A 25,177-nucleotide genomic window follows, 5' to 3' on the forward strand; every position below is an offset into this window, starting at 1 on the left:
AGATGCTAAGAAATCACCTTTAAAACACTAATTTTCTTGTAAGTTGTCTCTAGCCTACTGAGAAAGTACAGCAATCCTTGCTGCTCTTGTAATAAAGAAAATAAAAACGCATTAAGAAGGTGGCAGAGGAGAGAATGGATCACTGCTTTTGGGAAGCACAGTTAAACAGAATTCCGTGGCAGATGTGAAACTGGTGAAAAACCGGTTTTGTAGCCTAGGCAGACCTTGGAAAACTGAAATACAGTAAATACAGGTGAAAGAGTCACTGGAACCAAGCTAAAATATTGGTACAGGGAGCAAGAAGCAGGAGGATTTGCAGTATCAAATTTGACTGTATTTGAAGGCTCTGTAAGAGCAATTTTGAGGTAAACAAACAAATAAACAAATATATCCTAAACCATAACATTTACTGAGAACTGACAAGAAATGCTCATTAGCTGATTAAAAAATTAATATGCTAATGAGAATTTCATAGATACCTGGGAACAAAACCAGAAGTAGTACATGGTATTGGTAGAAAATTGTTTACCCATCATCTAATCTGATCTCCTGTTTATCTTCCTTGATGTTTTTAAATGGCTTACTACAGCAATAAATATCATTTCTGTATGCTCAGAAGGATTAAAAGCATCTCTTTTTCTTCCTAGTCTTAAGAATGTTGGTTTTTTTTTTTTTTTTTTTAATTTTAAATTAAATACAGTAATATTCAGGTCCTATTGTTTGTCAAGCATCATTAAAATATTTGACTCCTCACAGGCAACTGTCCAGATTTTATGCTCATTACTGCCTTTGATCTATTTTGTAAGGTAGGCAGGACAATTTGTGCTTTGTATTACCTTCCTAAATACTCAGATTTTTTTTCCCATAATTTTTTACAGACTTTCTAAGGAAGAGTTATTGCAAATTATTACAAGATATTTTATTGTCTTATATTATTGTCTTCTTTATAAATTATTTAGGGTAGTGCATAATTTTATTACTTTACCTCAAAGCCCTCCTGCTTACACTAGTAAACTCTCCTTCCCCTGAGATAGTGCTGTTCCATATCTACTTTTTAAGTCTAAAATTTGTATTTGGAAAATTTTGAGAACTCAGTAAGCAATCATTTCAGAACAATGTGAAGTGTCAAAAACTATCAGAAACCTAAATACAGTTTATCATTTAGAAGGAGAGCAATCAACCCAACCTACAAGGCAATCACCTTGCTGGCTGCTAAATTTACCAGACACCAATGAGAAAAGCACTCTGGGAAAATCAGTGTCAGAATACAAAGCTATACTGAAACAGTCAGTGACACCTGCAGGGAACACTAATAAAAGAGATGATACTGGAGCAGAGACAAACTGAGTTTGAGAAACTGGAATATTTGACATGATGATGTCACTTTGCAGCATAATTTATTCCATTATAATTAATGAATCTTTAAAAAATAAAAAAATATATAATTTACTATAATTAGGTGAATTAAAAACCTAATTTAATCAATTTTAGTCATGATCCTTATGATCAACACTAATAATTCTAAAAATTTTGGAGTACATTTGAAGAAATATTATGATAAACAAGGAATGTCAATTAAACCAATCTTGTCAGAACAAGCTTAATTATTTTTCAGTAACAATAGAATTATAAAGAAAACTAACATTTCTTCTATCATTTGATTGAACTCTTTTTTCTTGAATATTTTTTTATTGGTTAATTATGACTGTCTTATTTTTATAGACTGTACTACATAAAAACTTTTATTACGGTTATTATGTACATTTAATGAGTTTCCATTTTTATCAACCATAGACACTTTAACTTTTCAGTTTTATAGGTCTACTATACTTCATTGAATAACTGACAAATACCTAATCTTCCAGACAAAAATGTAAACAGTCTGCATGGTATATATCATTATCATAACAAGACTTCTTTTTGCCAGTTGACCTGATATGCAAGCTAGAAAAAGTTTTAAATTATAGTCTACTAAGCTAAGTCCAGAAAGATTTCTGTGTAGGAATATATAAATTGACAATAAAGACATGTAACAATAAGAATATGTTATAATAAGGAGTGCTGTCTTGCTGACCCTGTCTCTTTTTAATTTCATGTTCAGTCATCTCTTTATGCACATCTCCTTAGGGCATTTGAAACCTCTCCATGGCTGACAAGGGTTCACACTTTCTGCTGCAGAGTGACCCAGCTTCCAGCCACAATGGCTTTATGAAGCTGCATTCTTTAACCCCCGCAGATTTCAGCTTTCAAGGGTTACACAGGCATGTGCCAGGGAATATTTACCCATTGCTCAGGTGGCGCCTAAAAATTACTTTTTGAAGAGCTTTCTTTCCTGAGTTCTGTCAGTACAGAGTCATGTTACCTGAGGTACCACTGCATCCAGGTGAGAAGGGATGTTAAAAGATAATTATTACGTGTTCCTGAATGTTTTAAAAAATGTTTGTGCTAGTTGCAGTTCCCAGTAGTTCATACTGGATGCTTTCCTAAAGATGGCACCTGGTTTCTGGCAGGTGTAGGTAATTGCTGATGAGCAACACAGACTTGTGCAACCCAGCGTGCACAGTGTGCTTTGTGAAATGCTGTTTGCTCAGTTCTTCATAACTTCTCCAGCATAAGGAGGGCAAAGTCCTGATGCTATTGAAGCCAAATATCAGTTTTGCTTTTCCTCCAGCATGGCTAGCTGTTAGGATTCCTATTTTCCTGAGGAAATAGGCACCTGCATTCCTGCCTGGAACCAAAGCACAGATTTTCAGCTGAACTTTGAGATGAAATTTCAGAAAGAACATGCATTCACACCCACACCCACAAACCCTGCCAACACCCCCACAAAATGTCTGCATATTAAGCATGATGGTGGGGTCATTTATTTATGGATAATGGAAAATGTTTTAAAGATTACTTTCTGCTGATGAAGACGATTTTCCATTCCAAAAATGGAATTGTAATAATGGCAAGGGAATGGAAGTAAAAAAAAATTATGATTAGTCAGGAACAAATTTGGGTGTGGTGAAAAGACATCCCTCTACCATTTATTTCAAGGTTAAACTACCAAGTGCTCAAATATGTCTGCAACTGACTCAACAGCATTAGAGATGAATAGGCACTATGCAATCAGAATACATTACATCCCTACAGGGACAGTCCAGGAGGAATGATGCTGATAAACAAGCCCATATTAAGAGGAGTGACAGAAAGACTAAAAAGAAAGCTTTTTGACAATGAAAAATTTCATTTTACTAAATATTTTATTGGGAAAATGCAATATTGGATCTGCCAGAATAAAAGACTATATAGAATTTTTGGATTTCAGGTTCTGCTTCTTGTTCTGACAAAGTATCTGGCTAAATTACAGCATGAAGCAAATATTCCAGGATAGAAATCAGGCCTCAAACCAGCTTAAATTGTCCTGGAACACTCAGTGTGATTCTTCTCACTCTTCCCCCACTTTTCCACTCCTTCCCAGGGAGGTTCAAGGGAAGTCTGTGCAGGGCTTTTTCAACTGACTGTAGGCTGGCTTCCATACATTTGGTTTTCTTTCAATCCAACCTTCCCTGAATGTTACCTTGTGCTACAAAGACTCAAAAGGGGCAGAATCAACTTCTAAATGTTCTTGTTTTCTGAGTCAGATTCCATAATGTTATCTCTAGCTGATAGAGAGTATAAAATCAAACAAAATCTTTATGAGTAGGGTAAATTTGGCTAGTGTTAGCTTCCCTGGAAAGTGCAGCAGGAGGAAGGTAACTCCTGTAAATTTTCTACTCTTTAAAAATATTTATTATACAGTTCACATGTGAAAATTTTGCATAAACCAAAGGGCATTACATTAAAATGATAGAAAAGTGGGCCAAAGGAAAGGTATTAGACATATGAGAATGACCAGAGCAAAATCATCAGAACATCACTGAGTTTATTAAATCGTAATGAGACCACATGCTTATTCTTCAGCATCTGACCTCTGGGTCCCACATAACAAACACATTTTCCCTAGACCATTTTGAGTTCAGTTCCAAATGGTTCAGTTTCAGTTTTAGTACAACCTCTCAGAACTTTGACATAGGATTTGCTTTTTGTTCTGGCTTAAGCCAAAAATAAAATGGAAAAAAGGACTACTATTTGTTCAGCTCCATTGTTCACTCATCCACTGTTCTGAAATCAGACTTTTCAATACATGCATATTTTGAAGTGGACTAAGTGGGAGGGCACTTCTCTGCTAATAACCTTACTTTAAAATGAGTCTGTGGATTGTGTATATCCAAAGAACAGTTTGATAAGAGTCACTGTGTCCCAGTATGGATGAGATGATTAGATAAATAAAAACCTCTTCCAAAGAGCAGGTTTTATCATATCTGAAATTGGCTGCATATTTATCAACTTGAAGATAATGGAAGATCCATTTACAGCTCCTGCTTATATGTCAGATTTTTATTCCTGCACTACACTGAAGCACATCTGCAATTCATCAATGAAAAGTCAAGCTTAGACTTGACTTATTTTCTGTCAGTTCTAGTATTAGAGATTTACCTTTGCATAATATTGAATACTTATGGTGGTACAAGTGATACTATGATCTTGAAAGGGCCAAAGTACAGCACTGAGCTTTACTTAAGTCAAATGCAATAGGTCTACTATTCATCTATTTCTACCCCAGTTTGATTTCTGAATAGTTGAATCTCTAGGATATCTCCCTGTTTTAGCTGTTTTGAGTTGGCAATCCCATCCAGAATGGTTGCTATGTTTCCATTCATAGCATCCAGGGAATATGTGAACAGTAGTGAAAACAGCAGCAGGAAATGCAGAAATGATCCTAAGCAGCATATAGGCAGGAAAAGCAGAATTACTTTTTTAAGCAACCAGAAACGTGCAGCAAGAATTTAACAAGTCCATATGCAGCAAGCAATGTGGCACATCATCTTTATTGATTACCACTTCCAGAGCAGATATATGCAGTTCACAATAGAAAATACCCTGCATTAAATTTCAGTTTGTTCTAAATCCCTAGCAGGGATAAAACAGTTAGGGAAAAGGGCATATATAGTCTTTGCAATAAAAATGGCCATTCTGTACCCCTACTGTGTGATCTAATGATAATGTTGACTCAGACGTGAACAGGAGAACAAAACTGACCTGGTTAAGCAGAGATATTTGGCTGAAACTCAGGACTAAAAGGAGAGTTGATGACTTTTTGAAGGACCAGGCTACAGAAAAGGACTACAAGGATGTTTTGAGGTTATACAGGGAGAAAATCAGAAAAGCCAAACCTTGATCAGATATTGTCTGACTACTTCTGTAAAAGATGACAAAACCTGTTCTATTAATATATTAGAAACCAAAGGAGGGCTAAGGAGAGTCTCCATCTTTTATTGGGTAACACAGTGACAAAGGCCGAGGGAAAGACTGAGGTACTTCATGCCTTGTTTACCTTGGTCTGTGGTAGTAAGTCCCAGTTCTTTGGGCACTGAGCTCCCTGAGCTGGAAGAGAGGGAAGAGGAGCAGAATGAAGTCCCTGTGGTCCAAGAGTAAATGTTCAGTGGCCTGCTGCACCCCTTAGACACCCAAAAGTCTATGAGGCCAGGTGGGAACCACCCAAAGGTACTGAGGGACCTGGTGGAAGTGCTCACCAAAGCACTTTCCATGATTTACCAGCAGCCCTGGCTAACCAGAGAGATCCCAGATGACTGGAAGGGACCTAATGTCCATCTACAAGGACTGTAAGGAGGATCCAGTGAACTACAGACCTGTAAGCCTGACCTCAGTGCCAGGGAAGGACATGGAGCAGATCATCCTGAGTCCCATCATGTGGCACAAATGGGACAGCCAGGGGATCAGGCCCAGCCTGCATGGGTTTAGGAATGGCAGGTTCTACTCAACAAACCTGATCTGTTTCTATGGCAAGGTGTCCCACTTGGTGAGAAAGAGGCTGTGACTGTTGTCTACCTGGACTTCAGTAAAGCCTTTAATACCATTTCCTACAGAATTATCCTGGAGAAACTGTCTGCATGTGGCTTGAAAAGCTGCACTGTTTGCAGAAAGTGACATCTTGGGAAGGGGTGTTGATCTGCTGGAGGGCAAGAAGGCTCTAAAGAGGCATCTGGGGTTGATGGTCCAAAGCCAATTGCATGAGGCTCAACAAGACCAAGTGCTACATTCTGCACTTGAGTCACAACCCTGGGCAGCATTGCAGGCTTGGGGAAGAGTGGCTGGAAAGGCCTGGAGGAAAAGGACCTGGGGCTGCTGGTCAGCAGCAGCTGGACATGAGCCAGGTGTGTCCAGGGGCCCAGGGAGGCCAAAGGCACCTGGCCTGGATCAGCAATGGTGTGGCAGCAGGACCAGGGCAGGGATTGTCCCCTGTACTCAGCACTGGTGAGGCCACACCTCAAATCCTGTGTCCAGTTTTGGGCCTCTCACTACAGGAAAGGCATGGAGGGGCTGGAGTGAGTCCAGAGAAGGGCAGCAGAGCTGGGAAAGAGTCTGGAGTCTGATAAAGAGAAGCTGATGGGGCAGGGAATGTTTAGCCTGAAGAAAAGGAAGCCTGGGGGAGACTTCATCACTCTACAACTCCCTGACAAGAAGTTGTGGTGAGGTGGGGGTTGGTCTCTTCTCCCAAGTAAAAATGGCAGGAGTAGAGGAAATGGCCTCAAGTTGTACCAGGCAAGATTTATTTTAGACATTAGGAAAATTTCTTCAAGGAAAGGGCTGTCAAACATTGGAACAGGCTTCCCAGGAAAGTGGTTGAATCACCATCACAGAAGGTATTCAAGAGATCTGTAGATGTGACACTTGGGGACCTCTTCTATTGATGGAATTGGCAATGCTGGGGTAACGGTTAGACTCAATGGACTTAAATACCTTTTCCAATCAAAATTATTCCATAATTCTATTGTATGATTACCAGTGATGATGATGATGAGGAAGGAAAATAGGGTGGCATCTTACCCACAGCATAAAGCCATAAAATATTTCTATCCTGGAAGAGCAAGCTTTGCATAACCCTTGTCCCTTAGTAGTAATCAGTAGTCCTACTGATGTCAAACTGAGATAGGGCAGTAAAATTTGCATTCTTTTGATTAGAGAACTGAGATTAACATTGCAAGTCTCCTCTGATTATATCTGAGAAGATGGCAAGTTGTATGAGAACTCCAGGGGGAATGTGACAGCCTTTAAATGAAGACAATTTAAATGGAGGGTATCAGGTCTCTCACTCCTTTGAAGGCAGAAAAAAGAATAGCTTCAAACTGGTACCATGTGAATATCATGCAATTTATCTGATATTCACTAACCACTTCAGGACTGCTGCCATTCCAAAGGCCAAAGGAAAATGCAATAGTAAGAAGGAAAAGATAGTGCAAAGCACTGGTGATGGACAGCATACCTGTGTCTGCTCATAACAGGGAAAAATCATGAACTGAATAAGAGAAAAATTGGAATCACTTTTAGGATTAGTTGTACTGATCCATATCATGAGTAACAATGAGGATTTGCTTTTAGGCGTAAAAGGAAATGAAAGAAAACACATATTTCTTAGCCAACAACTTTTGATGAGGTTGACATTTTTGCCCATTACAGACTCCTCACGAGTTTAAAGTGTTGGGGCAAATGTAGGAAAATGCTTATTTGGGTTCTCCTAAAAAAGGCCAATAGGCCTATTTACATAATCACTTTTATACATTCCTTTTATTGTTATGTAATATAAGTCCAGAGTGACAAGGTTCATTTACTCATTCTCTCATATCCTCTGTTGCAGGCTTCTCTCCCAGCTTGCCTTCCTAAATTTTGGGCAGTTTGTTTTTGGAAACAATCTAGCAAGGTATCATGATTTTTTCTGATATGTTACGGTGAAGAAAGTTCCATGCATAGCCCATTATGTTGCTTAACATGAATTATGGTTTAGACCTTTATTAGCCTTTTAAAAAATTCCTCTGTGTTTGAGGTTTTAGTGTTTTATTAGGATTAGTTCCTACAAGCACACTCAGGTATTTCTATAAATAGAACTGAAATGGATGCACTGAGTGAGGTGAAATTCCACTGTACTTGGTTATCTTCTCCCTGTTGGTAGCAAATACAGCTGTACAGAGAACAAATACAAGAAACAGTGCACAAGAACTCACTCAGAGGAGCTCAGAAATTTAGAGACTTCCTTGCAAAAATGACCCCCAGACTACTCCTTTTCCTAGCACATAAGGACCAGCTGTTCTCATCTGTGCAGAGGTCTAACTCCTTTCTGAACACATATAAATCCTGGTTCCATGGTAACATCTGGCAGTAAATTTAACAAATCAATGTGCTTTTTGTTTATTTAATATTCTTCATACTCTTTGCTTTGGTACCTACCAGGGACATTTAATCTTCTGGTAGGACATCATGGATACACATTGCTCATTTGAAATCTCCTCAACACTGAGGATTTTTCTGTATAAATTTGTATTATGGAAACAAGTATTTTCCTTTCAACACTGAAACCTCTTGCTCTCAGAGCACATTGAAGTCCTGCAGATTTCAATTCCAAAATAAAGTACTCTCCCTTCTTCAGAAAGGCTGCCAGACTTTTGGGCATGATGGAAAGAGATCACAAGCAGAGGGAAAAATGGAGAAAGAAATTTATTCTGTGCATTCCCAACAGGTAGTCAAATACATATGGCAGATTACTGAGAGACTCTGCTTTATTTATTCATGTCAGTGCTTGAAGGAGAGGACCATGATAAGCAGCCCTGCTGAGGGATACAGGGATGCAGCCCGCAGATGGCACTGCTCCCTCACTAGTTCTCTTCTCAAGCGAGCCGTGACTCACAGTTTGTACTGAAGATATTATTTTTTCTCCTAGGGACATGTTTACTTTGTGCATCCTGAGCAGCAAACAGAAAAATGAGCTCTTCTTCAATGCAATATTAGCAATGAAAATCCTGTTAAACCTTTAAAGATCGGGATGGGCCATGTTTCACTTGCCTTTTGCACCAGACTGCTCATACAGTTAAATAAAATTGCTCTTCCTGGTTCAGTGGGCTAAAGCCCTTGCCTTCTGTCCAATTTAGTATGGAATTCCTTTGTTTCTAGAAAAAAAAGAAAACCACTAAAAATTTACAGACCTTGCAGTGGCATGAAAACCTGGATATTTCTTTAAGAAAAACAAAAATATCTGTCAATTGATAAGCAAACAGGTGAATTGATTAAAGTAGTACATTTAAACACACACACACAAAGAGAAAATAAACAAATGTGTCCTACTTCGGGCAGCAGCTTATGTTTGATCAGGCTTTCAATGAAGATACAAAGCTAGCAAGTAAATTGGACAAGGAAGAGTTCTCCTCTCTGTTCTCTGCAGTGGCACCTCAGTAAACAATGCTGGGTAGAATTTAACACCAGACTGTGGCAAGGGAAGCAGCATGTTGTAGTAATTTGGTGACTGCATGCTCTCCTTTTATCTATCTGCAGAGAGAGCAGTAATGTTTGCAGTTAACGTTTCATAGTGTTTTCCAGACTAAAGTTAGAAAAAGAAATGGTTTGCCTAAGTTACAGCATCGCCAGTTGTTTCTTTGAAGAACACTGTTTTCTTTGTTTTTTTGGCAATGGATTTCAGTTTTCACAGGGGACTAATCTCAAGGACATGAAGGTGGCCATTGCTTCTGCTTGATTGTTTACACTGATTTGCCCAGCCTATAAAGCCTTTCAAAAACCGTGTTCTTACATGCTTAGCAGAACTCTTTAGAGACTGGCTGTAAAAATCTTGCAGCGTTCAATTTGTGCTAGGCATGCACTCAACTCTACAGAAGGCTCTGCAGGTATCTGTCTTGAGCAAAGCTTAAAAAATAGACTGAATCTTGCTGCTGCAGGTACAGCTCCTAACACTGCACAGACTGAACTGCAAAACCTCCCTGAATGAACATGCATGAGACAGGATGTAAGCAAGGGATTTCAGCACCACAGCAGATCTCAAGGGGTTAATATGAATAGCAGCATTTAAGGGCTCCTAACAAGGCAATGACAGGAAACCTATTTGATAGGGAGGAAATAACTGGAAAGATGATAACACTTTTTGCTCCCCACATGCCAGTACTAAGTAGTATGGTTGTAGTGAGCCACATTTCCTTGTTGCATATTACGAGAAGTTTGCCATGTCTGGGCAAATCCAGTGTTGCTTCTGTTCCTTCAGGTACACAGAAGAAGGGGAAGCCCAAATTCTTGACTTGTCACTTGTTCAAGTCCAGTAAATTATAATCTGTTAGCTAATTGGAGGGCATGTCTTCTGTTAAAGACAGACACTCTAATGGTTAATTTTCCCAGAGTTTAGCTAGATACACCTATCGCTGAAGTCAATGAGCAGACTAAAGCTCAAAGCAGATTGGATCTGACATATTCCTGAGGAGCTGCTGAATAATTCCATCCTTTGCCTTTTCTCACACTCCTGCTATGCTTTTTCTGCTCGCAGCTTGATTCTCTTTTTTCTTTGTGTTTGCTTAATGATGGCTGCCATTTCCCCTCCCCATGAACAAACAAGCTCACCATTTTCTTTAATGCTCCTATTTGAATTATCTCTGTAAATTCACCAGAATGATAGAAGTGTTATTTTGCTATCTACCCCAGCTGCGACTCTTGCTGATTTAAACTCAAATATGCTAAAATGAGTTTTAGATGAGGATTCTTTGTTCTATTGTCTCTACAGAATTCACTGTTCCAAACGTGTTACTTTGAGAAGAAAAAAAAATTAATATCCTGTGCTTGAAGCATTCTTGGAAAAAGCCAGTGGCCCATAGACATAAGGAAGAGATACTTATCTGAATAAAAAGATGTCTGTTGGACATATGAAGACACTCTATAAGCATTCTCCTTTGAAAACCTGCCCTAGTCTCACCCACCCCACCTTGTTTCCCTCTGACTCATTCTAATCTGACTCTTCTGAAGTTTCCTTGACCTTTCCTTACTACTCTTTCTTGACTTTTCCATTTCATGTCTTTGTACAAGGTAGATGAGCAGTTTTCTTTGTACCTCTGACAGCTTTTTCGTTATAGCCACCCCTGTGGGTTTGAACAGCATTTATCTCCGTGTAAAAAGGCTTTTAACTGGATTATTTAAAAACAGAAAAAAACCCAACCCAATTCGTATGATGTTCCAAACTGAGTTTTTTAAGCAAGAAAGAGAAGGAAAATATTTATCAGAGCTTAAAAGTAAGCACTTCAGGTAATGAAAGCTGATTGACAATTACTGCTGTCTTTTAAATGAAACAATTGGACTGAGGTATTTGGAACACCTGTGGTATGAGCTAATATTACAAGAGAAAAGCTTGAATTGTTGATTCACTAGCAAAGGTATGTGCTAATTCCTTTTGAAAATGAATAGGTTTTAATACTGAGCAAAATAAAGTTGTCAGAGAACTTGACAAACTATGACACATACAGAATATTGTTTAGTAAGTGCTGTATCTAGGGTTGGCTCCAAGCATGAGAAAAAGGGCAGTAGAGCACATCAGCAGAGTAAAAGTAGGGAAAAAGAAAACTGCAAAGTGGCTGTGCCCCTCAACTGCTTTGCCCTGGTCAAGGTCCTGCAAAGACAAGCTGACATTTGCTGTGACTGTGAGAAACTTTGTGGATGTAGGGCAGTAAATGTGTCTGTTATATATAATACAATACAATATATAATACTCATCTTAGAAGAATCAGTTATTTCTGTATCTCTTGCCCTACCTCTGGTTACAGCAGGAGCAGCAAACCTGGTTCTCCAGAATCTACTTGATTCTGACAGTTTCAGGGAGGAAAATGTTTTTTTTTTTTTTTTTCCTCTCAGCCCTCCTCAGATGCCACCCCCATAGTTTTGCCTCAGCTCTGGCTTCTTCTGTCCCTGTGGCAAAGTAGACTCATCTTGGCTGTGCTGCTTTGCGGAAGCAAACCACCAGCTTGACTATGGGTATATATCTTTGCAACCTCTGTGAATGTATTGCACACTGTATAGAAATAGATTTCCAAAACATTTGAGTCAAAGACATAATGAAAATTACTGACACTTTTGGACATAAATAATTTCAGAGCTTTCTGTGGAATGGGATTTGGTTCCTTCTCATTTCAGCCACCACTGTGATGATGTGACCAAAATAACTCAAGCAATGAGATGCATTAATGCAGATAGCTATAGTAAACCCTCTGAGGAAGTTAATAATACTTTGTTTTCATAGCAGGCAATTAATAATGAGCAGTAAAAAAAGACGCAAGGCCACTGTTAAACAGAAAATATAAATATATAAAAAATGCACAAAGAACACACATAAATAAATACATAAATATATCTATAAATCCTTGATTCAGTTAAAGAATTATCTGTTGGTGTTAGTGCAGTTGGGGTCCTTTGGAAAAAAATGAAATGTAAACTTGTGTGCAACATGTAAATAAAGTTAATCATATCTGCAACATCCACAGCTAGCAGTAGAAAAATACTACCTAATACCTGATACCTAATTCTCACCCAATCATTAACAATGATCTTTTGCATTTTTAATCTTCTTCAGTTGAAATTGTCAATTTATAGAAAGAAGCAAAACAGAAAAACAATCATCCAGCTACTGCTGTCTGTGCCTCTGTTCCACAGACATAGGCCCTCTGAGCTGACGGAATTTTGGATAGAATAGTTTCCCCCTCCTTGGCAGAGCAGCACTCAGCTAGGGGCAAGATCTTCCACAGCGAGTTTCACAGTTATCAGCTGATAGCAGAGAAACCTAAAACTGGAGTCATGTTTTCTGTTCCAGGCTCTGGGCATATGTTCTGCTGGGTATGTCTTCTTCTGCTTGTTTCTCTCTGGTATCATCACCTCTTCTCTGCCTTCAAAATTTCCCTCCCCCAGTCCTGTCTCCTGAGATGCCTCAGCCTCCTTCTCCAGGCAGGGCTCCCCAGAGTCTCACATCCCACAGGATCCTTCCTTGGTCCTGTGTTGGACTTCTCCCCCCTTCCTGCATGAGGCCACTCTGCATTTGACTTTGCCACAGCACTCATCAGGAAAGGGAATGTTTCTAGGGCACAAAGTGCAGGTTTTAGAATCATTCTCACAAGGACTGAGAGACAGACAAGAGGATAAACTTTCCACATTCAATTTTATTATCTGCTGTACCTCCAGCATCCCTGGGAACTTGGAGGATGCTGGAGGTACTGCAGGATTTCCCTGCAGGAAAGATGTTCCCAAATCCTCATAGCCCTTTGTTGCAAGCTACTTCTCTTCCTGCAGAGATTGTGCACTTACTGTCTTCTCAGCTGTATGGGTTGAGAGGAGAAGAAGTTATTTCCAGTTGAACAACATAAGTAATTCTTATTTTCAAAAGCTGATTTTAGTCCAGATGTCACAGTATTTTCATGAGAAGACCACTCCTGATATTGCCAAGTGTGAAACCACAATACAGCCACAACATTTCAAATAAAATATCTGCATATTTTTTTAACATTTCCTAAATAATGTGTTTGCCTTAGGTGGAATAAATAAAATTTAGAAAAAGTACTGCAAGCACCTGAAAATTACCTCCTTACAGGAAACACTGAACAAGTTTAACAGTAGAAATTTCCACCTCCCCTGTCTATTAATTAAATTCTCATATATTGATTAATTTTGCCTACACATCTTTTAATATTTTCTTTGGTTTTGGATGACACATTTCTAAACACAACTCTAAAGCCACTGGTGCTGTCCCATGAAAAGAAGAACATAGCTTTGTAGGTAAGGAACTAGAAAGGAAAATAGGAAATTAAGTTTTTAGAGCTCCCCCAAATATAAACTTAAGGAAGTCCTTTAATCTTTTCAATCTTTGCCAAAATACAAACATTTTGCTGTATATAGATTATGTCAGTCTTCCAAAATAAACACCCCCTTGTTAAAGGAAGGAAAGACAAGTCATTAAAAACTGAGCTTATGATCCACAGTTAGATGTTAGGTACATCTTTCCTTTATGTGCTTTTTCAATTTGTAGTTCTAACTTGCAAGCTTTTAAGAGGAGTTACTTTCAGTATTTACTTGTGTTTATTTATTTGGTTTTATTGTCCCCAGCTTTTTGCATTCATAGTAGTAGAGAAATGCCAAGCTTAGGCTAAATCCTAATGTGAAATAAGCAATAGACAAATTGTAACTTCAATCGTAAATTTTACAGTATGCTACATGAAATCTGCCCCAAAATGTGTATTTTCTCACAGGAATATGTTTATCTCAAAAATACTGCCATAATTTTTATAATTCTGCCTGTAGCCCTCAATATCTCAGGATTTTTACTCTTTCAATGTTTCAAAATATCTTTCTTTCTTATCTTAAGTTATGGTATGAAAGTCAACTGTACATCATAGTAAGAGGACAACTTTGCAAAATTATTATAAATCAAATTACAATCTGACAAGGTTTGAGGATTTAAACTATTTGACTCCCAGATTTATTTACCTGTCCTTCTGTATGCCCCACTAGGTAACATCTGACTTGCAAGAACAGCAAAATATTTCAATCTTCCCTTCAGTCAATTATACAATGTCCAATATTGTGATAGTATCCTTTGTAGCTGTAATTTTGTATTATCTGCAAATGAGTTTCTTTGCTGTGCCTTTAATAAACTCAGTACCAATAATGACACATACTGTTTCCCTGAGACAGGCTGAGGCTGAGAAATATGCAGAGCATGATTAATTAACCAAGTGAAAGAAACTACCCAGCTGACAAAAGTAATCATTGGCCCAAATGACCTTTGATGTCTCAGTGTTTTTGGCTAGAGGGCTTGGCAACTGCATGAGGGGAATGCTAAAATAATCTACAACTAATAAATTAACATTCTGAAGATGGTCTATTTTCACTGCAGAAACCACAGGTCTTAAAAGAAGCCATTTCTGTTGTTACAAAGCCTGTTGGATTCAGTATTCTGAAATAAAAGATAGAGGGACTGGTGCCTTAGCTTTTAATAATATGTTCTCTGTTTCTACAGTTAAAAAAAAAAAACAAAAAAAAAAACCCAAAAACACCTAGACTTTTTTGTACTGGTCATGTTTTTCTTAGTAAAATTTTTTACAGTGTAATTTGCTGAGCATGCAGTCCAACTGTCATCAGGTCATGGAAATGCTGCGTTGGTCTAACTGTGGCCATTCCCTGGTCTGCATGTCCCTCTTTGAACCCTACTGTTTCAGTGGCTGAAAAAACCCTGAAGGTGTCCCTACAGGGTTGGTACAGACCCAGCTGTTGCTGTGGTGAGTGCCTTCGTCACTCAGCAGTTAGCCACATGCATGACTAAATCCTTTTCCACTCAATGTCTCATCTCCTTTGTGCCAATTCTCTGTTAAATCACAGTTGTGAGTATGAAGTGTCCTGAGCTGCTGGGAATCTGCATTTTTCACCACTGTATTTTAATAAAAGTCTTGGTTTCTATTGCTGCTGGCCTCTGCCTTTTTGCCTGTGTGGTGTAATGGAGAGACATCCTAATCTGCAAACATTTAAAGATGGGGAAATGGTGCCACTTGGGACAAGTGAGAGAAAAGTGCATCTAGCTTAGATTTGGGCTGTGAGAAAAAGGTGGCCACTCTCAGCACTCCAGCACCTCCTTGTATACAAAGATGGTCCAGGAAAGCATGAACATAAATGTGTATATAGGGACATACACAAATTTCAAGAGTTACACTCATTTCCTAGGAATGGCTGACTTACAAAGTGCAGCTCAGCCTCATCCTTCCCTGCCACAGCTTAGAAACCACTTTCTTGTGAAAATACAAGCTAATCTAAGCACCTTAATGAGGCAAAAGGCAGACTTTGAGAGAAGACGTGGCATTTTTACTTAAAAACTGTATCAGGCATCAGCTTTAATCTTTGCTCAGTGTAATGGGGGAGTAGATGGCTGTCATTCTTCCATTTGAGAGCCCACTGCCAGAGCTGTACACCCTGTGTCATTGTTTTATCATCCCCTGGGACATATTCACAGTCAGCCTCCAGGCCAGCAGGCCCTGAAAAATATGCAATGCAGGAAATGGTACCCATAAGCATGCAGAAAAAAGAAACAGCCCTTTCACTTTGCTGCAGAAGTCACCACTGTTTAAGGCTGAAAACATAATTATTGTATCATTTGCTAATAAACACAACATATATGTTGCTAATAAGACCTAAGTAGAGCTGTAACTATAAAAATCAAATGGCATGTGGATGTTATAATAAACCATCACTTGAGAAATGATGTGTTATTTTAATATCATTAACTGGCATTTTGTCTAAGGGGGATTTTTAATTAGTAAATTGGAGAAATTAAAAATGCAGCGCACCAGCTATTCCTGTTCAATACATCTCTGATCCTTTTTTTTGGATGGCTTATATCTCTCATTTGCTACCATATATGACATAGTGATCCCCTTGGTATTTAGATAAAGGCAAAGCACTTAAGTTTATATTGAGGTGTTCTTCTCAAAGCTACATTTTCATCAATACTTTTGAAACTTGTGGCACAGCTGACAGATAAGTGTTGTTAACCTAACAAAGCTATTTTCTCTCTGAGCTTAGGACCACAGCCCTTTTATGCTACCCGATTGACCTTGCTTCTTTTTTTTTTCTTTTTAAGAAAATACCTGAAATTCTTTAAATAATGAGGTCAAAGGAAGGCCATTATTTCACTTACTTTAATTGTGCCTCTGGATGTCTATTATTAATTCCTTCCCTAAACAAACTGACCCACCCCAACCTACTGCTCAGATTTTTTTAATTGTGAGAAGGTACAGCAGAACATTCAATGTTTTACTGGTTAACCAGAGCAATACTTCAGACATTCTTCCTTATACACCTACAAAGCATCTACCTTATGAAGCAAGTGAAAGAGCAGAAGGATAATTAGGATATAGAGAATTCTGCTATGCCGATGCAATCCAGACAGCAATGTCTAATGAATGAGAACACAAAGGCATGCAGCAGCTGTCAGTTGAATGCATGCCACAGTGCAGAGCAGCTCTATAAATGCTTCTGAAAGATTTATAGACTTCTATTTCTATTCTGGTATTCTGAGAACGTATATTATTTGGAGGATAATGTAGGGGGAGATGGGATAAGGATGGGAGAAAATTAGATCCCAAATTAGATCACAGATTAAGATGAGGAGTAAAACTGCTTGTGAATTATCATGGGCTCATAATAGAGCTACTGTATACTCCACACCCGAGAAAAGCATTTAATACCCTCTGCTCAGTGCCAGGCGATTTTGGCTAAAAAAATAGAAATTAAATGGAATTACAGCTTGCCTTAGCTAAGTACACATCCAGTAATTAATGCACATTTGGAAGTGTTGCTGAGGGCTGTGTTGCAGTTGTGAGGCTGCTGGGCTGCAGCTCTGGAGGCCTGTGCAGTGGGGCACAGATCCGTGTGTCCGTCTGCGCTGCCCAGGATCCGGACGGGCGCCTGCGCACGGGGCTGCGGCTGCAGGAGGAGCGAGGCAGCCACTACGACTGCAGCATATGGCTATGGAAGATGTATTTGCTTCTTCAGAATATTTCTTCTCATTTCTGTCTGACATCCTCTGTCAGGTTTCCATGCTTAGCTTTGTCAGTCTTCATTTCCCTCTTCAGGCTCTTTGGGAGGAATTCAGATCGGGAAATCACTCTCTGAAACTTGCTAAATCAGAGCTCAGCTAAAACGCCTTCATCTGTGCCTCAATTTTTTTTTGGTGACAATCAGTTAGATAATAGCTTAGGAAAGGTTACCATTACTCTGAACTAGGGCAAGATTTACTCTCAGTGTAAAAATCTGTGCCTGTTTTTATCTAGTCTACTCTGGAGTATTCCTAATGGTAGTCCTGCAATTACCCCTCTTGATTGGAACTTTCCAATGTCTAATTGTCCTTGTTTCTAGCATTTTTATTCCTTGTGCATAACCTAAATTAATTTTCTTTCTTCAAGTTTCAGCCACTGCTTCTAATTATATTGCTCTTATAACTTGAAATACTTTCTCCCCATATTTTATGTTACTTCTCCTGAAGTAGACAATGCTCTTCACTGCTCTTTGCCACTTTTCTCATAGCTGTACAGGTCACACTACTTTCCTGAAACAAGATTATGCTTGCTGAACTATTTATTATTTTTACTATTTTCTCTAATTCATTCCTGGGTTTTATTTAGTCAGGAAGCCCACCACACACATCCTGTAATATAAAGGAAACATGAAAATGGAACCTCATTTTTTAATAGCCACTTTAAGAGTGTTTAGAAGGTTTATCAAGGTATTACATACCTAATTAGTCACATTTACAAGTACAGAAACACTGTGTTCTGTGTCAGCATAATTAAGTTATGTTAATGAGTCTAATAAATAGTCTCAACAGTCAAACTTCTTGAAAGTAAATATATAATTTCAGAGAAAAATTTTGTTTGGTGTCCTGACAGGATGAGTCAAAAACTAGTTTAATCTCATGAATACTGCTGAATTTGTAATTATTCTGAGTTACACAAATGGTCTTGGAAAGAAACAAAATTTCTGTACTAGGAAGGCTGCAGATTACATTCAAGGGGAAGAGAGCAAGTTCATAGGTAACAAAAGCTAGTTGATGCTAGTAGGGAGAACTGCACCTCTGGCAGTGGGGGAGAAGCTCTCATTTATGTTGAAATTATCTTTCAAGGTGCTTCAATCTGAGAAAACAGTAACGTGTCAGAGAGGTTCTTATTGAAAAATAAATGCTATATAAAAGTAAAGCTTTGTTAATCTGATTTTGTATGACCTTATTTTGTCCTTGGGCAGGCACTTTCAGAAAGCTGCAATATATTTCAAAACTGGTAGTTGTGTTTTAGAACCACAAGAAACAACAAGGTGTCTGACCATCAGCACTTACAGGGCCCACAGCAAAAATGTTCTGAAGACCAGGGGATTGTTTCTAACGTTTCTTAAGGAATTTCCTATAATTCACAAGAATTTGGGAAGACTTGATGAGGAAAGTTGCAGTAATTAGAAGCCTGGTGTTATTGTTGGACACCAACATCAGGACACGCCCTTCACCAAAAAGTTTGTAACATAAACATAAGAGGACACTTGGACAAACTGATGGTTACAGCTAAAAATTATGTCTCTGTAGGATAAGAAAGACAGGCAGCTGCACATCTCTTCCACTTGTAGTCTTGGTTTGTGCTTCTAGAGGGGAACCATGGTTCATTTACAGCATCCTGGTGTTGGAGTGTGACAGAGCCAGAGAGGGAGGTCTAACCTGTCACCTGGCAGAGTCCAGAAATGTCACTGTGCCAGTGCAGAGGAAATGGCCTTTGCAGCCAAGTTATTGAAAGGGACTTGAGGGATTGATTTTTCTTGCCTTCCAAGAGCAAGTTTGGTAAGAAGGATGAATCACAGCTTTACCCCCAAAACTGTTGGTTCTAGTGACAGGCTCCAGGAAGCTTCATTGCATGTCTCTGATCAGAAGAGTGACTGTGTTTTATATTTTAAAGAAACAAAACCAGTAAGACATACTGAAGTCTGGCTAAAAGTTATGAATTTGCATTTTCATAAAAATAAATTAAAATGTTTTTGTAAAAATTTTTGCCTTCTTACATGTTTTGGGTACTTTCACTTTTGAGTTTGGTTTTTTTGTCTATTTGTTTATTTCTTTTAATTATTTTTGAGACATAATGATCATGGAGACTTCCACATTGTGTATCTTTCATCGGAGTCATTCTCTAAATGACATCACTTAAGCCCCTTACAAAAAGGTGCAATTGTATGGTCAGTCCTGCAGGCCAAAGAATTTGTATATCCTCATTAGGGAATGAATTGTAGCTTTAATCTCAGGACCATTTAATAGTCCTTTGGTTACATTGCCCAGCCCTTAGAAAGGCCCAGCTGGATGTGACAATGTGTGATTTCTTCACTGAAATCTAGACTGCAGTATTTGTGACTGTTGTGCATGGCATTGTGATATACTGACCATTCCACTGCTGATGGAGACATTAATTCCATTTATTCCAGAGACACATTCCTGTTTGGCTGCTCACTAGAGCCAACCTGATCTGAAGCATATGCTCTGTGGATGAGGGAAACAGGATGAGAGCATGTGGGTGGAAGACCAGACTGATATTTTCCAAGATTCAGGCCCTTAAAAAAAGCAAGGAGAGCATTTTATTTAATTTAGTGGCAGAGTACCATGCTGGCAGCTTGCAGTCATTTTGGAAAACACAGTTGAGAGAAATGAAAAACCAACAAATATTACTGTCCATTTGAAAGCAGCTGTAATTCAGGCAGAGCTCAGCAAATGGATTGTTGTTATTTAGGATCTGAGGAGAGCTGATTGCAGTGCAGGGCTGAGCTATAGAGGCTGTTATTCCACAATGGCTGATGTGTTCCTCACCTGACCAGATCCAGATTCACTTTCAAGAACAGATAATTCTGTCTATAGGCATCAGCCTGGTACTTGCTTGCACTGTTAACAAAATAATGTTTTTCATCACGCCCTTTGGAAAATCATCTGATTGTCTCAGATATTTAGGTTCCAAAAATGCCCTAAGAGCATGCCATTTTGCTGACAGTCAGAGTGAGCATTCTCAATTAGTTTGAAAGAGAAAGGCTTAAAGAGATGAGCAAGAATTCCAATGTTCAGCAAACAGCAAAAGTGAAATTTTAATGAGCTGCTGAAATGGCTAGAACAAAATCAATATATCATCACACTGTTTAGAATAAAAATCTCTACATGTGCCTTTATATGTAAGTCTAAAGTGGCAAACCTCATGGAAGAGCCTGAAGGAAAAATCCATACTGGAAAGGAACAGAACATTTTGTGTGTTTCACCAATAAATGATGAAAATACTGGCCTCCCCTAGGTTAAAAATAACTCATTTGGAAAACTGCTTTATAAACGAATTAAACAAGGACATTTTTTTATAAAGTTTCCTCTAGATTCATAATTTAGGTAAACAGTTTTACATACGAGAACAGACAGTAATTTCTGGATTAAGAGAAAGAAAGGAAAAGGTTTTGCTGAATAATGATCTAAAACTTCTTTAGTTGTTACTGTTAATTTCTTCTGTCATTGTGATCTGGATAATTTTTAACAGTATTTCATTTTTTCATTTCTGGACATTGGCCCATGTGTGTTTCAAACTTAGAATATATAATTCCAAACTGTTATAATTAGTAATGATTTTAAAATTACTGTTTCTTGTGTCACAATTTTTCCAACATTCATCCTGTTGGGAAATACAACCTCAATTTTATTTAGATATTTGAAAATTTAGGATTGTGATATCTTTTCAGTGCTATAAAGCTGCACTGGAATTGGTTTCTTCCAAATTTTTATGCATATATTTATTTACCTTGTAGTCAACTGCTGTAGTTCTGATAAGTAACTAAATTTGAATTTAAAATAATCTTTGCTGAGGGCCTTGAGTTAGCAAATTATTTTCTTACAAATAATAAGTGTTTCTATTTAGGTTTTCATTATTTCTGATAGAAAAGAAGTACTAATACACTGGAACTGTGATAATGAAAATTGAACAGATGGAATTGGATAAAAATGGCATAAATTTTAAAAATTATATCTTTTTTTTAACATGGAAAGTGTTTAGTTGTTTAAGTGAAAACAATGAAGAGGATTTTGTAGAAGATAATAAAATATAACCATATTTAATATGAAATAAAGCATTGTAAAGTAACTCAGTTGTCATTGAGAATAACTTTGAAGGGAAGTCTTCCACTGTGCTCTCTTTCAAGAAGACTGATAGGGTACAAAAGAAGCAGTCTGTATTCTTGAAAAGTTTTTTGCTATTTCTACAATAAATGTTAATGTGTTCATCAGTTTCAAATTGAAGCATCTCATGTTTTCTTTTTCATGTTCCACAAACTTGAAAACACCAATAAACAAAATCAGATTTAGATAGTAAAGCCTTTCAGAATGATGAAGTCATGATTGTGCTCTCATTTGCGCCTTTATAACAACATATATAAATCCAAATATCCCAGTGTACTTTATCCCTAGCTTACATTACAAAGAAAAATTGAAAGATCATTTGCAGTTTTTCTTTTTCATACTGTGCATTAAGTAGAAGACTTAATGGTCTATTCCACAGAATGTTTAGAAGTCTCAGTTAGATAAAATACTTTGGTGTTAGATCCTTACAAACATAGTGTTGGAAAAAGTCCAACTCCAAAGGAGGTATCACTCAGAAATGCTTGAGGATGGAAAAATAATGATTCACTTTTTGTAGCTGCAGACACAAATCACAGAAAGGTGATGTGACTTGCCCAGGGATGTACATGCAACCTCTGGCAGAGCTGGGATTTACGCTTTCATTTTGCTGCTCAGTGCCTTAATCAGAAAACCTTTATTCCTCTTGCAGTCTGAAAATGACCAGCTTTGCTGCAAAACATTCCTGGGTCTGAAGAAATAATATTGTCCAGCCCTTCTGAGTCCAAGTGTTCCATGAAATCTGCCTGCAAGAGTTCCCAGTCTCCAAAATCTCCCTAGCTAAACTGGGCAGAATTTAAATTTGAGGGTCAATTAGCAGGATTCACAATGTACATTATTAGAGACTGAGGAGATTTAGCACAACTGTGACAATGTATTTCCAGCTCACATCACATACATTAGCTGTAGGTGCTGTCGGAGATCTCTCAATCATTACATTAAAAAAAGTGACCAAGTTTATTTTAAAGGCATTAATTCATTTATACTCATTGGTAATAGCTGTGTTCTTTGCATGCTATCCTTTTCTTCTGTAATTAATAAATTTGTGTCCTGTAGAACATAACTGCTATGTTTAGTTCTTGTTATTCAGTATTTCCACTGGTTGCCAGCCATACCATACAATGAAGTTTGATATCCTGTAGAGGTGAGGGGGCTGAATTTCTCAATGGGTGACATGCTAAGAACAATGTTTGAAAGGGCAGATTTTTAAAACAGTGAGCAAAATTATCCACACGAGACTGAAGGGCAAAGTAATAAAACTTTAAAACCATTAAGTCTGGAGGCCATGTTAGAACATTGTAGTAGAGGCACAGATGGTGTGCATACTGATGAGCAGGAAAACATAAAAGAGTGAACAAAACTGTACGGGTAAATGGAGAATTACGTAACTTTTACCAGGGCAACAGATGCATTATTTTTTAAACCAAAAACCCACTGCAGACAGCAAAGGGAAAATCAGATGGAAAGCTGTAGTAATTTCACTACCAAAGGAAAACTGATGAGTAAAGCTATGCAAAGAACAAATAACATAAATATAACATAAAAATAGTGAAGTGACAATGTGAGATTTTGAGACACAGAAGGGAGTTACGTGGGACTAGCACATCTGAGAGTCTGCCTCTGAGATTTCAGAACCTGCACTGATGTTAATGAAACTCAAGGTGTCTGGAGTCCCATTGTTGGGTTGTCTTTGCTGAATGCTGAATTGTTGCATCATCAGTCCATGGCCTCTACTCATCTCCTGAAGCTGGTGAGCTTCTTGTCCTCTGCCTTTGGCTCTGAACAATGTGTGTTGCTCTAACTGATGACACAATAATCGCTCTGGAGGGAATTTTCTAAACCATCCCTTTATTTTTAGTTCAACTAAAGGATTGATGACTTCATTCATAACAGTAACAAAACATTCTGCCCTCTTACTCTCTTAACAGTGGTATCTTCTGTACTTTAAGGTGACAGCTTTTGCAACCTACAGAGGTAAGCTGAGTACAGCAGACAAGCTGTAAATTTTCTGCAATTGCCTTGGAATAGCTGTCTCTGAATCTGGGTTTTCATTCTAAAGGTTATGAATATGTGCAACATTTACTACCATAAATACTCCCATTATTAAATGGCAGTAATAAATGTATTAAATGGGATTAATAAAATTGTGTTTTTTCTGAATCCATCCTGCCAGAAGGTTCTGTGATCCACTTAGTCCTGAGATGTAGCATGCTTGTCTACTTGAAAGGCTCAGGTCTGGATAAGAAAACACCCTGGGAACATCAGCAGGACATGTGGGAAGCAGAGCAATAAGGAAGATCAGGCAATCACAGAGGTTGCTCATGCAGCATTTCTCTTCTTTCCAACAGGTATTCTGAAGCACCTTAAAGCCTCTACTCCTTAGTTAAACACTTAAATGGTTACTGTCTCCAGGGAGCATCATCAACAGATGTTAATTACAACTCTTGGGTTGCTATTACTTAATCTAGCCTACCAAATGTACTACTTCACAGCAATAGAAAAAGAAAGTGAGAAAGTATTCCCAGTCCTGCTGTACAGAGGCTGGCAGTGTGGCTTTCTTCACAGCCTTTCTTTGACACATCTCAGTCTGGTCACCAGCTGTGTTCAGATCCTCAAAATAATTTCCTAAGTTTCCTGCACCTTTAAGTTTATTGTTATTCTGCCAAAATGCAATCAATTATTTTATTCCCCTTTTCATTGTTCAGTGTTGACAATTTAGAAAATATCAAGCATTAGCAATATTACCCCTTCTGTTCTCAAGCTGACACAGTACTCGACCCTTGGGTATTTTCCGAATTACTCAGCTCTGCATCTGAACTCAGCATGAGGAAGTGCCATGAGCAGTGGGAGAAGCAAGGAAAGGTGAAATTAATGCCATTTCACAGTTATCTAATACAATACTGATAGAAATCAGCCAAGTTTTTGTGGGTGCTGCATTTGGGATCTGCAACTGGATTGTTACCTTGTAAAGATGACTCCTGTTTTATTATCCCTTAACTACCTATGGTTGAAAAATAAATTGCCTAGCATATACATGTGATAAACAGTACTGCTGAAACGATGCAAAAGCTTTAGAGATGCCATTGTGGTCTATGTTAATGGATATGTTTTCAGCAGAATTTTTTTATGTGTGCCTTCAAATTTCACAGCACTTTAAAAAAGATTAACAATGTTAGAAACATGGGTGAAATATACTTAATGAGCCTATTCTGTGCCAAAGTTAAATCTCTGCCCTTATTTCAGTGGCTGTAACTTCTGCATCCATTCAGTATTTTAGGCAAGAGGGATGAGACCCAGAGACACAACTTGACCAGTGGCATTTACTGAACTTTCTTCTGTTGTGAAGCTGTGTGCTAGTGGTACATGTGTGGTCTGACTGAACTTTCTGATCCCTGTGTTGACAAAGTCCAGTCAGCTGTAGTCCTCTACCTTCCACACATAGTGTATATACAGCTCAGTGGGCCATGGCATCACTTCTCCTCTAGATATTGTGGAAGACTTCAGCAAAACCATTTTTTTTAGCAAGTTAAAGGAGCCTGCAGTGAGATATGGCAGACAGCAATG

The 25,177-nt window shown here is 38.2% G+C and overlaps 1 long non-coding RNA gene across 2 annotated transcripts; it reads left to right on the top strand.

The window, feature by feature from the left end:
• The first annotated feature begins 23,327 nt into the window (after positions 1-23,327).
• On the top strand, positions 23,328-24,117 carry LOC135295191 (uncharacterized). Of its 2 annotated transcripts, none has more exons than XR_010357213.1 (3): positions 23,328-23,363; positions 23,542-23,587; positions 23,787-24,117. It is a non-coding gene; the product is annotated as an uncharacterized LOC135295191 (long non-coding RNA). The 2 variants fall into 2 exon arrangements; XR_010357214.1 differs by having other exon boundaries at positions 23,341-23,400.
• The last annotated feature ends 1,060 nt before the right edge of the window (positions 24,118-25,177 follow it).

Source organism: Passer domesticus, chromosome 2 (genome assembly GCF_036417665.1).
Source record: "Passer domesticus isolate bPasDom1 chromosome 2, bPasDom1.hap1, whole genome shotgun sequence".
NCBI classification, from domain to species: domain Eukaryota; kingdom Metazoa; phylum Chordata; class Aves; order Passeriformes; family Passeridae; genus Passer; species Passer domesticus.